Source organism: Pogona vitticeps, chromosome 4 (assembly GCF_051106095.1).
Source record: "Pogona vitticeps strain Pit_001003342236 chromosome 4, PviZW2.1, whole genome shotgun sequence".
NCBI classification, from domain to species: Eukaryota; Metazoa; Chordata; class Lepidosauria; order Squamata; family Agamidae; genus Pogona; species Pogona vitticeps.
In genome coordinates this window covers 218,115,399-218,132,292 of record NC_135786.1, presented here as the reverse complement: position 1 = coordinate 218,132,292, position 16,894 = coordinate 218,115,399, and the positions used below count along the sequence as shown (strand labels likewise).

At 40.9% G+C, this 16,894-nt stretch overlaps 1 long non-coding RNA gene across 1 annotated transcript in view; it reads left to right on the top strand.

The window, feature by feature from the left end:
- LOC140706979 (uncharacterized) overlaps window positions 1-16,894 on the top strand; it is a 28,211-nt gene continuing 11,317 nt past the window's right edge. Inside the window, exons 1-2 of the long non-coding RNA XR_012086971.2 lie at window positions 1-14,812; window positions 16,093-16,197. This is a non-coding gene — a long non-coding RNA (uncharacterized LOC140706979). The remainder of the gene's footprint in view (window positions 14,813-16,092; window positions 16,198-16,894) is intronic.

Genomic DNA, 16,894 nt, shown 5'->3' with positions numbered 1-16,894 from the left:
CTTATTTCATGAATCCATTGAGAGGCAATGTTTGTGGAGGATAAGCCTGGCTGTGATGACTGCATGTTAGTGCAATTTCAGAAACATTCTGCCTCTGAATGTCAGTGGTTGGAGAAGACAGATGGGGAGAGACTAGGACGTGTCCTTTCGATAGACTTCACTAGAGACATCTCAGTGTGTGAACAGAATGTGAAGATTCGGCACAGCTCTTTTGATGTTCCTAATCATCCCAGAGTGCAGGACACATAATAATGGGCTCAAACTACAGGAAGCCAGATTTAGGATGAATATTAGAGCCTCATGGCACAGTGGTTAAACTGTTGGACAGCAGCCAAAATTGTGTTCACGACCTGGGGTTCAATCTCAGTTAGCCGGCTCAAGCTTAACTCAGCTTTCTAACCTTCTGAGGTCAGTAAAATTAGTGCCCTGCTTGCTGGGGGGGTAAGGGCAATGTGTAGCCTGCATAATTAACTTATGAACTGCCCAGAGTGTGCTTGAAGTACTAATGAGCAGTATATAAGCAGCACACTTTGTCCTTTTGCTTTATTAGGAAAAAAAAAACCTCAACTGTAAGAGCAGTTCAACAGTGGAATCAACTACCTTAGGAGCTGCTGAGCACTCCAATGTTGGAGGCATTCAAGAGAAAATTGGACAACTATCTGTTAGTTCTGCTTTGATTCGATTCCTGCACTCAGCAGGGGAAAGACTCTACGGCTGTATAGGCCCCTTCCAACTCAATTATTGTATTATTTTATGATGGCCATAAAAACTCATTAATTTCATAGACCAGCAATGGAAAACATCCCCCCTTTTTTTCTTTTTCTTTTCTTTTTTGGAAAATGAGAGGAAGCAGGAGCCATACAGCAGAAATAGAGTACATGTGGCTTTCCAGATGTGGCTGGACTGTATTTCCTAACTGAAAAGTTCCCAGCTGTTGTATGAGTTCTCCAGGAGTATAAAACTGACATGTCAGGGAAAGGTCAAGCTTGTGTAGGCTAGTTTTGTATTATTGGGACACCATTGCTTTTTTAAAAAATAAAAATAATCAGCATTAGGACCAAGATCCAGGTCTTATAGAGCCTGTGTCCTGAGCACACTCCTGTACTGCAGTGAGTCCGGGACCCTTTGTGCATGGCAGGAGAGGAAGCTGAACATGTTCCATATGCGTTGTCTCCGACACAGTTTTGGTATCACCTGGCAGGACAAAATTCCAAACAGAGTAGTCCTAGAACGAGCTGGGATTTTTCACATGTATACATTACTGAAACAGCGACATCTAGGTTGGCTTGGGCATGTCGTGTGAATGGCTGGTGGTCAGATTCTGAAAGATCTCCTGTATGGAGAATTAGTGCAGGGAAAGCTCCCCAGAGGGAGACCACAGCTGTGATACAAAGATATCTGCAAGCAGGATCTGAAGGCCTTAGGAATGGACCTCAACAGATCAGAAACCTTGACATCTGAGCATTCAGCCTGGAGGCAGGCAGTGCATCATGGCCTCTCCCAATTTGAAGAGACCCTTGTCCAGCAGGATGAGGCAAAGAGGCAGTCACAAAAGCAACAAAATCAGGGAGCTGGACAGGGGGCAGATTGCATTTGTCTTCAGTGTGGAGGGAATTGACACTCTAGTATTGGCCTTCTCAGCCACACTAGATGCTGTTCCAAGTCCTCTATTCAGAGCAAGTTACCATAGTGTCTCGAGATTGAAGGATGCCTAACTTCATTTGGATATTTGCCCCTCCTGTTCAAATAGATTTAAAAGCAAGCACAAGTGCTATGGGGATGGGGGTTTCTGGTTCTCTATTTTATGTATAACTTAAGGCAGTCTGAGAGTACAATCTTAGAAAACTAGAAGTTCCACCCTCCATTCTCCAACTTGGTCTGAAGGACCCACACCTCCTCTTACAAAGAGCATGTCTCTGAAAACCCCTCAGACTCATTGCTTTCCACTAATGTTAGGCACTTTGTATGGCCTTCTAAAAGGAATGCAGTTCACCGTTGTTAAGAAATGTGCTTCATTTCATAACATGAAGCAGTGTGTGAGATCTATCTAGGTCAGGGCTGGGTCAAAGCTGTGAGTTGAACTTAATTGTTAGACACTGGGAATTTTCTCTCCAGTATTAACATCCCCCAAGTACTCCAGGGTTTTGTCTTTTCAGTAGCAAAGCAATCCCCTGTAGGTAAATTTTTTGAAAAGTTCAGATTGTCAAGAACAAAGGTGGGGAAGGTAAGCAGTGCATCCTTACAGTCCATGGTTATTTAGGCTGTCAAAAACAGCCACACTATGAAAGGCTGATGTTCAGATAAGCATACTAATGAACTCAAGAGTTTCTATCATTTGGAAAACTGGGTGCTTCTCCTGGTATCAAATAAAATATGAGTACATTGCAAAGATATATATAAACTCTGATCTATGCTCCTAAATGTGATGTTGGAAGTGTACAGTCCCAATGATTTGAAAGTCCATCGAATTTACCAAAAACCAAACAGTGAACAATTTGAAACTGCAGGTCTAGAACAGTAAGAAGCCACCGTCTTAGCTGGAAATCTGGCAGAAATCCAGTACTGTAGAAGGGAATCCATGCATCGCTGCTTGCACCGTGCCCTCAATGTCACTCATCATACACCAGGAGCTATACTTCAGGATAAAACAGATGAAACAGGAATACTGGGCTCAGACACAAAGAAACAGAAGTGCCCATAAGCACTCAAGATATTTTAGAAAGTCAAAGGGAGGGGTGATTTCAGCAAAGAGGAAGGGAGAAGATACACAATATGCTTCTCTCCACCGGGACCATCTGGAGATATGGCCAATTTTTCCTCCATTGACGGAGCCCCATTCCAAAACTGCATTGATTCTTGCAAAAGCACACAACCTTCCCCTTTATTAACAGAAAGTTGATAAAATCTCCCCAAATATCAATCCAAATATTCTTATTTATCTCAGCCTTCCATAGTCTGACACTGCGTGTTAATGTAATGTTTGTTTTATAGTTCTTTTTATGGCAAGCTTCTTCAGCATTGCCCTCTGTGTAATGCTTCAGGACTGTTAAGGTACTCTCTTATCCAAATCCACTTTAATGGCTATAAAATCAATATAAATCATCTAGTCTAACCCCCTCAAGCTTACATATACAATACTGTATATAAGTATCTGAATTTTAGTTAGCTAACATTAGGAAAAGCTTAAATAAAGGTGTGATTACACTGCCAATTAGAGCTACTGTTGATTTGAGATAAGAAAATATAAAATCAATTTAAAGTAAGATGTTTCCATGATGTAAATGGAAGCACAGATTTTTTTTTTTAACCTGGGAAGTGAGGTTTTTTTGTTTGTTTTTTTGCTAGAAGGCATGCAAAATACTCCTCTGCCAGAAGGATGTTTATTTTCAATTGCATGCCAAATGGAATTAATTCAGTTGGTTTGGCATATATAAACCCCTCTGTCAGACTAAATTGCATTTTACTAGCAAGAGAGGAGAAATGGAAGTGGAGAGGAGGAGAATCAGCGAGGGCAGAGGCAGGAGGAGGACCACCGGGATTCCGTGTTGCATCCTGGATCAGCGGCAAAGCCCTCCACTCCCCTGCCCTTCCTTTTGTAACACCATGTTTTGTAACAACAAAAAGGTAGCGATCCTGAAAATTTGCACTTGATATGGATTGTGGATCGTTATTTTTATGTGCTGTCAAGTTGCTTTTGACTTATAGTGACCCTATGAGTGTGTGATCTACAAAATGTCCTGTCCTCGACGACCCTCCTCAGACTCAAGCCTGTGGCTTCCTTTATTGAATCAGCCCATCTCATATTTGGTTTCCTCTTTTCCTGCTGCCTTTGTGGATACTAGACACAGATTATCTCAAGCAGCATAACATGGTTCTCTTCCGATATTCTGGCCTTTCATTCCCATCTTTCTTGACCATTGTCCTGGTGGTGATAATCAAAACATCTGGAGAGATCGTGGAAGATTTTCCAAAGGGCAAGCCACAGAGCTGTTATGACATAAATCGATTATGGGGAATCTACTGAATACAATGGGCACAGTATTATGGTGTCTTAAATCCTTACTATGGGGCAAACTCAGAATCTGGCACTGGAAGAATTCATGTTTGAAGCTATACCTTTTCTTTGTGTGAGTGATCCTCAGTCCTCTTTCCAGCCTACCCTTGGAAAACAGTGCATAATTCACAAATGCCATAAAGGATTCAGTAACTTTCTTGTTTATTTTTGTGGATATATGGATCAGGGAATATGAACTTCCTCTTTTATCCTAACATGAACTGACCTATCCATCAGTCAATTAGTGTGTGATCACATGGGGAAAACAGGTCACAATTTGGACTGTTTGTGGAGTGGTCCGGTGTGTTCACACAGCCCGTGGAGAAAATACCCACATGGCAAGGCAATTGCATGGCAGTATCTTTCCCTCTAACTGGCTGTTTCTCACCAGATTGCACAGCCAATGTCTGAATGGTTACATTTCTCCACACACTTCATCTGGATCCTGGGACTAGGTAGAGGAGAATGTCGCTGCCCTTGCAGGTGCAGCTGTGGAAATGGCTGAGCTAGAGATAAAAGGTGAACCGGCGGACTCAGAGGAGGGGGATCAATGGGAAGATGCAGAGGGCTGACTGGTGCTGTTTGTGGGAAAAGACGTCTGTGCCAATCCACCTTGAGAGGAACTGACAGCGTCACCTGGAAAAGCTGTCAGGGTAAGACAGGACAAGGTGAAGCTCCAAGAACGAAGGCATCTGGAAGGCTAAAGAGGAGCAGAGGGCTGCTGGAGACATTACAGACAAGTGGCCGGCCCCATTCCCTCCCACCTTGAAACTGGAGTTCTTCAGCCAGCCCATTCAGCCTGATCTCTGCCTCCATGCTCAGCCATCTCATGCAACAGTTTCTGCCTGAACTCTGGTCATGCCACCCAGGAGGGGTGTGTGTGTGCGTTCATGTTCCCTCTGGCAGAGCCCAAGGACTAAGGGGTGTGGCTGCAAAAGGACTGGGTGCCTCCTGCTGGCAAAGCCTCTGGTTGTGGCAGGAGCTGGACCTCTTTTTTTGGGCTTGTCTATTACCAGCCCAGAAAGGCCTGTGCCCACAAGGACTTCTTAGGTTCCTGGCTCAGCAGAGGCCGAGTCTGACAAGAACTGTGCTGCTCCTGGCCTGAGGGGGCCCAGTCCTGGTAAGGACTCTTCAGTTATCAGGCCAGAAGGTCCAAAGTCTGCAAAGGTCCATGGACCCACTGCCTGTTGGGGCCTGAATCTGCCAAAGCCTGTTTCTCTTCAGGGGGAAAGTCAGACCCAATTCTGCAAAAGACTTTTGGTACAAATTGTTTTCTCCTTTTAAAAAAGCTCCTTCTGCCAAGACTCACACTCTCATCATGGGTGTGGGGGCAGCTCACGTTGTTGTTGTGGTGGTGGTGGTGGTGGTGGTGGTTGTTCAGTTTATATTGCTGGGGATGGAAAGAGAATTTTGAGGGAGTATGTACCTTCTTAAAAGAGACTTTAAATGGGTGGATGTGGTACTTACTTTATTGTTATGCTTTTATTCCAATTAGGTTTCAGTATTATAATTTATTCAACTGTGGCTTAATATTATTGTTTTGTAATTTTTTTTGTCTGTATCTTTTAATCAATCTTGCTGTGAGACACAGTTAGTTCCAGCTCTGAGAAACAGTTGAGATCCTGACCAAATAAATCGAATTGACTTAATAATTTATATTATACATTTATTTATTAATTCCACGAAGGTAGCTTGTTTATTGGTTTCACTGTTATAGACGCAGGAGAATAGGCTCAATCTATAAGAGTCAGGAATAGGCAACTCACCTCCATAGAAAACCAGCTCTGGAGAGAAGCTGCAGTTCATTGGTGGAGCAGACAATGTGCATACTGATGGTCCCAGCTTCGGTCTCTAATATCTGCAGGTAGCACCAAGAAAGCATTGGTGACGATGCTGGACTAGACAGAGATATGCTGTATCCTTAAACTTTTTGACCAATCTAGAGTGAAGTATTTTCCAGGACCTGCTTGAGAGGTGGTATAAGTTCACTATCCAGGAGACAGTACTCAGATTAGCAGTGCACCCTGAAGCATGCCCTTAACCTACATTGCTGTTGCTGAGCTACAATTCTTATCAGTGAAGTCAATAATAAGGAATGCTGTGGATTGTAGTCCAACAACACCTGCATTCTGCACTTACTTACCCTTGCTATCCAACTTGGTAGCCTAATTGGTTGTTGGACCAACAAAGCACACAGGAGGTAAGGCATTGAAGCCTGGTCAACTCTATTCAAGACTACTTACAGGAAACAGAAGCTGACATTTAAAGGATAGTTGGAGAAACACTCATGAGTGTGGCAGATAGACTCTGTTACTACCTTCTTACTTCCAGAGCTTGCAAAGTGTCAGTATAATCTGTCTGTTCTTGTTCCTCCTAGGCATGGTTTAGCAGGGATGGGATCTCAAGTCATGGGACTTGCTGTCAAGTCGGACTTAAGTTGCACCAACAACTCAACTCAGTTTTTTTTTTTTAATGACTTGGACTTGACTTGTCAAGATAAGAACCCATCGTCCATTTTTTTTCCTTGGGAAAATAGTTTGTTTTTAATAGGGACTCAGACTTGGGGCTTGGGACCAAAGATTCAGACTCGAACTTGGACCTAAAGACTTGCCAACATCCATGTGTTGTAGAATGGGTTGCATTTGAATCTTGGATAGCCATTGATTTGCAAGTCACACTGCCTGGGAGTTACACCCCAGTTGTGCCATTTTTGCAAAGAAATAAAAAGTCAGCAGTTTTCACCCCAATTTTGAAGCCATACATCAAAGCAAAGAAAAAAACAGAAAAGTAGGGAGGGGGAACAGGGGAAGGGGAAATTGAGTCTTGTGTGATACTTCTAATATAGTGTGATATGTGCGCATGTAGGCTGGCAAAGCTCACACAATTTATGACACACTGGGCTGAATGAAACTTGTTTATGGTGGTCCTTCAGAGTTTGTACATCTTCTTTCTGCTGCCTGCTGAGGTGTATAAAAAGGAATATTCTGAAATATCTGGCCTAAAACCATGTATGGTTGAAGGTTGGGTAATATTTGCCTTGATGAATTGTAAGTTACGCAGGCACGGACTAGGCTTTATGGCTTCCAGCAGTACTTTAAAACAGACAAGCCTGTGAAACCAGAGGAGCAAGATCAATCCAAAGAGATCAGAAAGGGTTTCTTGTGAGCTCTTTCAGTACAAACTTAAGACTGTCAATAATAGATGACAGAGAGCAGCCGCTGAAAGAATCTGTTCCCTCTTTCTGCATCCATTTATCACAAAGGGGTTTGGATCTTTTATCTGGAAGAAAATTTAGTCAATTAGGAGATAGCAAATGCTGAGTGGGTGGCACAGGATAGAATCCCAGGAATTTAGGGGGAATGAACTTAGGGTCTATGATCATGCAGCTGACATCTTTAAAAAGCTACTCATCTGCTGTTTTCCATTTGCTGAAAGCATTAATGGAAAAAGCCCACCCTATGCCAAGATGATGCTAGTAAGACAAGCTGCTTTGAGTAACTTTAAAAAACAAAAGGAGTTGTAACCTTATAAGTGCAGGGACAGCCTTCATCTTAAAGCAAGCAAAACCAACTCTGTTGGCCAGAGTTAGCCCCTCATCGCTATATTTCATGGGGGCACAACCAATTCGCAAGGGATTATTTTTTAAATTTGTAATGCTAATTAGAAAGTGCAGGAACTCTTAAATAAAACTGTTAGAAAAAAATTGCTATATTTAATAAAAGTATTCATGCAGAAACCAGGATGCTTTGTATGAATTTAAATAAAATAGCCAGCACATTTAAATGTATCAAACTTAGCATCTGAATAAAAGCAAGTAGATGCAAAGGAGGACAAGCTAGAGTGCAATGACTATATTATGCCATTTCATAATTTAAAAAAGAAAAAAAATCCAAAGAAGTAAAACTTACTGTTGGAAATTTCATCTCTCCTCCTTTTAATTGCACTCTTTGTAATTATATGTTATATCTAATATATAATTATATGTTTAATTACATGTAAGACATGAAGTAAGTACAAGAGCCTATGTTCAATTATGCTTTGCTGATTTGTGTTTTTAGTTTGAAGTTTCTTTTCAAGATCAAGAACAGAAAGAATTGTGCCCAATCAGATAAAACTCCTCTCTAGTCCAGCGTTCTGTTCACAGAGTGGCTTGCATATCTTTTGAAAGCTAACAAGCAGAATATGAGCACGAAGGCTCTGTACACGATTTTCCTGTGGCTGTGCCTAGGCAACTCAACTAACGTTGCAATAAAAACAGGAGTTTCTGTCTTTTGTACTCAATATTCATTTGGAGATTGTCTTCCTGGGAAAATAGGAAAATTATTCCTAGCAATTTCTTATCTCTCTTGTTGAAATGTTCTACCGAGGTCCTGAAAGTTGAGTCCATTTGCTGAAAATTTTGTTGTTTATTTACAAACAGTGCAATGCTATCCATGTCTACTCAGAAGTTTCTTACACTGAATTCAACAAAACCTTCCAAATGTACAGGGCTGCAGCAAAACCTATACACTTCTGCATGTCACAGGAGTTCCCAGGTACGTGAAACCCCATTAACTTATCTTTGGGTTCCTTAGTTTTGCTTCTAAATAGGTAGGTGGAGCTTGGAAATATTACTATTTCAATATAATCCAGCCTTTGTCAACCATCACAGCCACAGGTACACACATTCTACCAATACTTACTAACACCTGAGTTCAGTTGTAGTGGGACTGGCAGGGGAAAAAACACAAAAGAACCCTATAGGTGGAAAACAAAGGTAGATGGTACCTTTAATAATTAATAATAATGTGCCCTTTGAAATGTTCTCTGTGTATGGAGTACTCAGAAGTGGTTTACCATTCCTTTCTTCTGGAGAGGTTCTGTGCTGTATAGCCTTTCCAACTGGCTAGCTCTTCTCCTACAAAGCATATCGGGGAATCAAACGCCCAAATGTGACAGATCATTGAATTATACAAGCAGCTAGACTGCTAAAATGTCACCAACAGGTACTTTTGAATGGGGGGATAATAAGTGAGTATCTACTGAGATTGTGAAGAACATAAAAATCTGCATTAACTGGGGTAAAACTGACTCTACAATGCTAAAGCTGCCATTTTGGGAAATGCTTTAAAGAGACTGGCCACTATACCTGGCCACAATTTGGTGGACTTCTATCATTTTCTCTTGCAACCCCCTCAGCTCCGCAAGGCCCGGCCTGATGAAGAGTCCTGTAGTACTTGAAAGCTGAGACCTGTTTGTGAGATGTAATAAAAATATAACCAACTCCTGTCTTCCCATTGTGTACAAGGAGAACAAAGCTCACCCCATTCTGTTGGCATATAGAAGAAACCCTATAAGGGATCGTGAGCTCTTTTGGTACAATGATGATGAATTATAGAACATAAACACCTTAATGCAAATCTTTTCAATATGCATAATTTACACAGGTCCCAGAGTTCAGCTTTTCTTGGTACAAAATCTAGGTCACATTGGCATATACTTTCAATGTTGTTGTTTTGAACAACACACCTCACTAACCAGGAGCAGATCCAGAATTGACTATTCTGCATTCTTTCTTCAGTGAAAGCAATATGGAAGCCACAGTTTGCTTAGAAAAAGTTAATTTTATTTCACTTGACTTCACATGGTCAAATAATCTCCTTTGGCCAACTCTCTTATTACAGCTAAGTAAAAGATCAAAACAATTTATAAATGCTAAGGTGGCAAGATGGTCTGTAACAGGTTCTTGACTGCAAATTATATCTATCTAGAGAAACAAGACAAATAATAGCATGGCATAATCATAGAATCATAGTAGGTTTGGAAGGGACCTTGGAGGTCTTCTAGTTTAACCCCCTGCCCAAGGCAGGAGACCTCATACCAACCTGGACAGATGGCCGTCCAATCTTTTCTTGAAAACCTCAAGCGATTGGAACACCCACAGTATCCAGAGGCAAGCGGTTCCACTATTAGAGGATTAGTATGTTTGTGTCAACAAACTATTGAAGAAGTAATCTTGAAGACACCTAAGGATTGAAAAAATGCATAGATTGAGGTATTTTAGAGACCTTATTCAATAGTCTGCATCACTATTTATTAAAACACATATCTTTTCAGTTCCCCATCACAGGGAGAAAACTGCCAACAGATTTTTCCCCCTAATTACATGCAAGCGAATTGTCATAACTAAAAATGTGACCATTTGAAAAAATGTGTAGAAACACTCTTGAATCAATGGGGGAATTCTGTGAAAATGCATACATGCATGGTGATAGGGTTCTGAGAATGCAATGAAAAGAACAGTGACAGATTTTCAGGTTCCTGTGGGTTTTTCTCTCTCTTGCTTTGCTATTTCAAACACCATTGTAATTTTGTTTGTGCTTATCAGTTGGTGAGCTCATGCCAGCTCACAAAAGAGAAGTGTAGAAGACAGTGCTCAGCAAGATGGTCCTAAATAAATGCAGACAGCAGTAGGCATAGGTCAGGTGGATTAAGTTGATTGATGCTCCTGCAGGAATACTGAATCATGCTTTGCTCGAGCAAGACGCCACATTTATATGCAGTACCTCAGAACTGTAAATGTCATAAGAGGTAGTTCAAATCATTTGAAATGATGAATTAGGAAAGTCTTGAATAGTTTTAAAAGTTTTATAAGTTTTCCTACTAAAGCATATTGAGAACAACTACAGAAAGATAAAAACTACTTTGACTATTACCCCATAATTTTGTGAACATTCATTTGCAATATACATACACTGACCAGCTACCAAGTTTCTCTGGAAAGTTGAAAGTAAAACATCTGAAACCATTTGAAAAATACAATGTTTAAACCACAATAAAGCCAGCAACAGATTAAATAAAAAAGAGGAGTTGCCATCAATGCTAGGGATTTCAAAAGAGCAAGATGAGCTTAAGAGTTAAAAAGCTTAGAAAACATAAATGACATTTGTTTGGTACCCTCATAGATCACGATGTGGGCATCAAGTTCACCTTTCTGGAGAACACAGTGCTGTATCATCACTAAAACGTCCCTCTCCTTTTCGTAGTCACACATTGCTCGTCATTTGACAAGGGCACCTGGAAAAGGGCGTTGAAAGATTGCCTGAAGGCCCAGTGAACTCAAATGTCTGCTCCTCCTGGAATGACATACTATATAAACATTTGCTTAAGGAATATATTGTCTATCTTTCATTTTAGAAAGGCCCCAAGACATCTTAGCAAAGAAAAACAACAAACGTCAAATAAAATTACAACATAAATAATAGATACATCACTGCAGAGAAATAAAATAGCAGATGCAAAACAATTAATCTTACCAGATACTTTTTTGTACAACAGTGTCTCCTAATTCCCAGAAAATAATGGAGGGGGCAATCTAAACACATTCTATAATAAAATAGATCAAAGTTATTGGCTGAATCTTTGGGCACTGGAGGAATGGCTAAAGAGATCACCAGTTGGGTTGGCCCAGTTTTCATCCTCTTTCACATTAACTGTTTATCCACAATGACCATTGCCACAAATAATTTTTTTTTGAGATGCTAACCATCATTGTGTTCCTGCCTGAAGTTACTGAATGCAAAGACAGGGAATCCCTCCTCACACCATGTTTTTCCAAGCTTTCCTTAATCCTCCTCTCCCCTTCAAACAAAGCATTCCACTCTTCTTTGTCAGCGCTCCTTCCTACCTTCCACAGCTCCTGGGCATGCTCAGTTCTCATGTGGCTGCTGTGGGAAATTTCTTCCTCAGCATTGCTTTTTAATTTGTTCAAACCTCAGTAGTCCCCTAAGCTTCTTGATATCTCTAGCCTGTTTACTGGAAGCCTCATTTTGGCTACAGTCCTATTAGCACTCACCACCTGAGTTCAGTAGTGGATGGAAAGATAATAGTGGCAATTCCATCACCCTGGAGCTGAAAAAAATAAGTAAAACAGCATAGTCTCTTCTACTTCCAACTGGATCTGTCCATCCTACATGAACTTCCCCAGCAGACCAGCTGAGGATGCTAACCCCAGGAGAGGCCTGGAGGGAGAAGATGAGAAACCAGGCCTTCTTGATGGTTGCTCCTCAGATGTGGAATGAACTTCCTTCTGCAATTCGTCTAGCCCCTTTGTGGGTGTTCTTTTTTTAAGCGTCTAAAAACCTTGTTATTCAAGCAAGCATTTCAAAATATTATACCTGTGGAGTTCAGCTGAATTTGTCTAGCCTTAACTTGACCAATTCTGCCATTTAAAATGTTTATTCATGTAAATGTATTTTAATGTATTCTGATTGTATTGTTCATTTGTATGTTGTTATTTTTATTTCTGTTCTGTTGATCTGATATTTTAATTATGCAGTTGTGTGTTTTGTTGTAAACTGCAGAGAGTGGCCTTTGACCAGATGGGTCAATCAATGAAATCAATCAATCAATCAATACATGCTAGAGGAACAAAAAAGTATGTAAGGTGTGTTTTGGGGGTGTTGTTTTCACATGTTGTAGGGTGTTTGGGGGCATCAATGATACAAGTTTTATTCTAAAATGTAAACAAAAATCATGGTGCCAATAAGATGGATAATACCATACAATCCTCCCAAGACCCAATGGCTGGGAAATGAATTGCTTAAACCTGCTCTTCAAACAACAGGCATGGAAAAGGGCTTTTGCAAACAGGGTACCACCACAAGAAGCACCTTGCTTCTTAGATGTCATGGTCATATGCAAAACTGACCTCCTATTGGGAAGCAATGTCTACAGAAAACACGCCCACACAGACTGGTACCTACACAAAAGCTCCAACCACCACCCTCAACAAAAAAGAGGCATAATCAAAACACTGGTAGACCATGAAAATCGGAACTGTGAAGCTCAATTTCTCGGCACCGAACTCAACCATCTGAATTGGGCCCTACAAGCAAATGGCTATTCCAAGAATGAAATCAAAAGAGCCATCAAACCAAGAAAAACACCAAACTGAAGAGGAAAAACAGCCATCCACAAATAAAGTATTTCTGCCATACATCAAAGGGCTCACGGACCGCATGGGGAAACCTTTGAAAAAACACAACCTACAAACAGCATTCAAGCCCACCACAAAAATATAACAAATGTTACGGTCAGCAAAGGACAAAAGGGACCCCCTCACCACTGAAGGAGTATGCCGGATACCTGGCAGTTGTGTACAGATATATATTGGAACCACAAAGTGCAGCATTCACACCAGAATCAAAGAACATGAGAGACACTGCAGATTAAACAACTGGAAAAATCTGCAGTAGCTGAACATGCCCTAAAACAAGCTGGACATGAAATTCTATTTCAAAATACTGAAGTACTGGACAACACCAGCAATCATTATGTTAGACTGCACAGGGAAGCCATTGAAATCTACAGTGGGGTCTTGACTTGAGAACTTAATCCATATTGGAAGGCGGTTCTCAAGTCAAAAAGTCTGTAAGTCAAGTCTCCATTGACCTACAGTGCATTGAAAACCCATTAATCCCGTAACAGGCCGTTTTCGTTCCATTTTGGTTTTTTTCTGGTCTGTAAGTCAAATCTCAGTCTGCAAGTCAAACCTAAATTTTGCGGCCAGAGAAGTCTGTAACTCAAAAAGTCTGTAAGTCAAGCCGTCTGTAAGTCAAGGGTCCACTGTACAAACACCAGCAGAACTTCAACAAAAAAGAAGAAAGTTTAAAACTCAACAAAGCCTGGCTCCCATCACTGAAAAATACAGCCTGCAAAAGGTCAGCAAACTCTACCCAGCCACAAGAACCAATGATCACTGCACACAAAAGACCAGCTAACGACACCCATCAATCACAGTGACAGATCATCTCTTATCACAACAATACACCCACAACAAAAACACACTGATCACCATAAGCACTCAATCTCCTGAAAAGGACAAAAGCTGTTCCCACAGCTATAAATACTCAACTTTGCAACAAACTGCAACAGAGCACAGAGTTCTGACTCCTGTCCTCTGAAGACAGTCCGGAAAACCCACAATAACCATTGGATCCCGGCTGTGAAAGCCTTCAAGAATTTGCACCTTGCTCCTATTTGTAAGATACAATACTAGAGTCAGTACCTTCTCTAATGGTTTTAAAGATCAAGGAGGTGGAGCAGTTGTCCTATACATACCCAGTTCCTGTTACAATTTTATTTGCAACCTTGCATGCTGTCTCTAGTTTCTGTGCCTTGAAGGGAGTTTTCTAGGCTGTTGTAGCACTAACCAATCATTCCTTCCATCCTTTGAATTCAAAGAGATATCTACTCTCTGCTGAGTGCTTCTTTCCCTCTTTTTCCTTGGTTAATGGCAGTTGTTTGTTCACTGTTAATATGTTTGGTTGGTTACTAAGTGTTTGTGCAGTGAAGGAAGCAGCACACACCAGTCTGTAGTTGCAAGTAACTGTAAGTAAAGAAATGTTTTTTACTCTTTCTACTACAAATGTCTGAGAGTGAGTTATTGAGACTGTAAGTGTCAATTAATAAGAACGGGGTGGACTCCGGGGAACTTGGAGCTAGGCTCCTTTGTGGGTCTCTGTACTTCTACTGCAGAGCAAAGGAGAATTTTACCAGAAATTCAAAACTCCACAGTACATCCCAAAACAGTCTTTATAGATTTAGGCAGTCATTACAGATTTAGACTATAATCTCACCAACTCACTTCAAATGCAGGAACTCCATGCATCATTCTGGAAGCTGGCCTTCCAGACTTCACTTGAAAACTTCCAATAAAGGGGAATATATCACTGTCTGAGAAAATCCATTCCACTGTCAAACAGTTCTTACCATCAGGTAATTGTTCTAACTTTTATTTGAAATCTCCCTTTTTGTACTTTGAGCTGGTTGCTTCAGCTCCTACACTTTGGAACAGCAGAAAACTTGCTTGTTCAAATATTTGGTTTCATGTCACCCCTCTGTCCTCTGATGGAGTTAGACATGTCTAAGACCAGCATTGTGAACTGCAAAAAAATTAAAATGTTGCCCTGTGAAAATCTTAAAGTATTGGTGAGCTGTTGGTTGGTTGTCAATATGAGTTTGATAACACAGATAACTATATAAATACAGGAACAGGTGATATTTTGATTGGACCTCTAACTGTGTAAGATACCATAGAATAGTCACAGCACGAACATGGGTTGTTGAACGTCACGGACTCTTGACACAAGACAAGCAGTACTGCATGCTGAGGAAAGTATCCCCTAGGTACAATGATTGCTTTGGCTTTAATTTGGCTAAAATTGGCTGATCCTAGAGGTTTAACTCAAGTTTTAATTCCAACTGTGATGGAGGCTTGCCATGCTTCTGATTATCTTGTTTCCCCTTGCCAAATAGAAATCCCTTGAGTTTCAGAAGAAGATGGAAAGGGGAGATGAGGTGGCTCAGAGTGCCAGGCCACCTTTTGCTTAAAGAGTTGGGTGATACAATCCGAACCACTGGCTAAGGAGGAGTTTGAAACCACACCCTGCCCTCCACAGGCTTCTTCCAGACTCGTTATTTCCATCTAAGAAGCTGCACCTGGCCCCCAGCAATGGCCACGATACTTTGGGACTTTAATAAAAATGTATAATTTTGGAGCTACCCACAAGAACTTGGTGCACTGCCTGAAGAAAACCATTTGTCATTGAAAGCTTGCAAGGCAGACAAATGTACTGAAACAAGGTCATACATTCAGGATTGTCTTTGCAGGCTGACAGTCTTCTGCTATGATTGCATCATTTCTTCCTTTTGAGAACCCCATCAGTACTCAGCTCTTGTACATATTTACTCACAAATTGTTTAGAATTTGTCAGCATCCCTGCATAATATATTTTTTTTACTTGAGCTTGCACACATACAGTGACTGAGGTGCTTGTCTGTGTTATCTAACACAAAAAAGGAGCAGCTGTCAAGTGCTCTGTGGTCATCTATGTATGTATCTTGTAAACCAGGTTATAAGGGGCAAGGTATACTCTCTCTGCAGCCCATTTGTACATTGTATAGCACTTTACTTTCGGCAGACATCGAGGGAGAACAGGTTCAGAGATACAAAATATAAATGTATTAAAACAGGACTTTCTCCCCTTATCCTTCAGCTGCTGATGACACCCCTGCATGACAGTGGAACTCATTACCATCGGAGGTGGTGAGTGCTCCAGCACTGGAGGCATTCAAGAGAAAATCAGGAAACCATATGACAGGTATAGTACTTTGATTAGGCTTCCTGCATTCCTTATAAGTCCCTTCCAATGTCATTATTCCATGATTCTGTGATTATGGGCAGAGTAGGACTTGCTGGAATCAGTAACTGTGGATCTGAAAATGGATCTGCATGAATTCTGGAGTGCAATAGAGGGGACTTGATGGAGCAAAAGGAGATGCCTTCACAGATTGAGAGGGGGAGGCTGTTTCAAGCACAGGAAACATTATGGTATTCTGTAGAAGACAAAAAGAACAAGAAGAGGGAACTCAAAAGATGATAATATATCGGATGAGCTGGCAGACAGAGGAATGAATAATCAAGGCCAGAGATGAGTGAAATGTTAATGTTCTTCAAATAGTCACTCACAATTTGCATTGTCAGTTAACTCACCAAAAATGACCTGAGAATAAGGGTTCTCTGTAAACTCCACTGAGATTGTCTTGCCATTTTATTTCTTACTTTTCTTACAGCTACACCTTTACAAAGCCAGGGTTGCAGATGATATTTATCTTTAAGGCTGGCTCTAGTGTTAGGGAGAGTGAGAAAGTTATCTCAGCTGAAATTTCACATGTGTCATCGCCAGAAGCTTGATCTCCTTTGAGCCAGGTAAGCTAGATTGTTGATCTTTGGATGGTGGAAAAAGTTATCCCATTATCAAGTTCAGCTGCTAGTATGGATGTATTCTTTATAAGGAA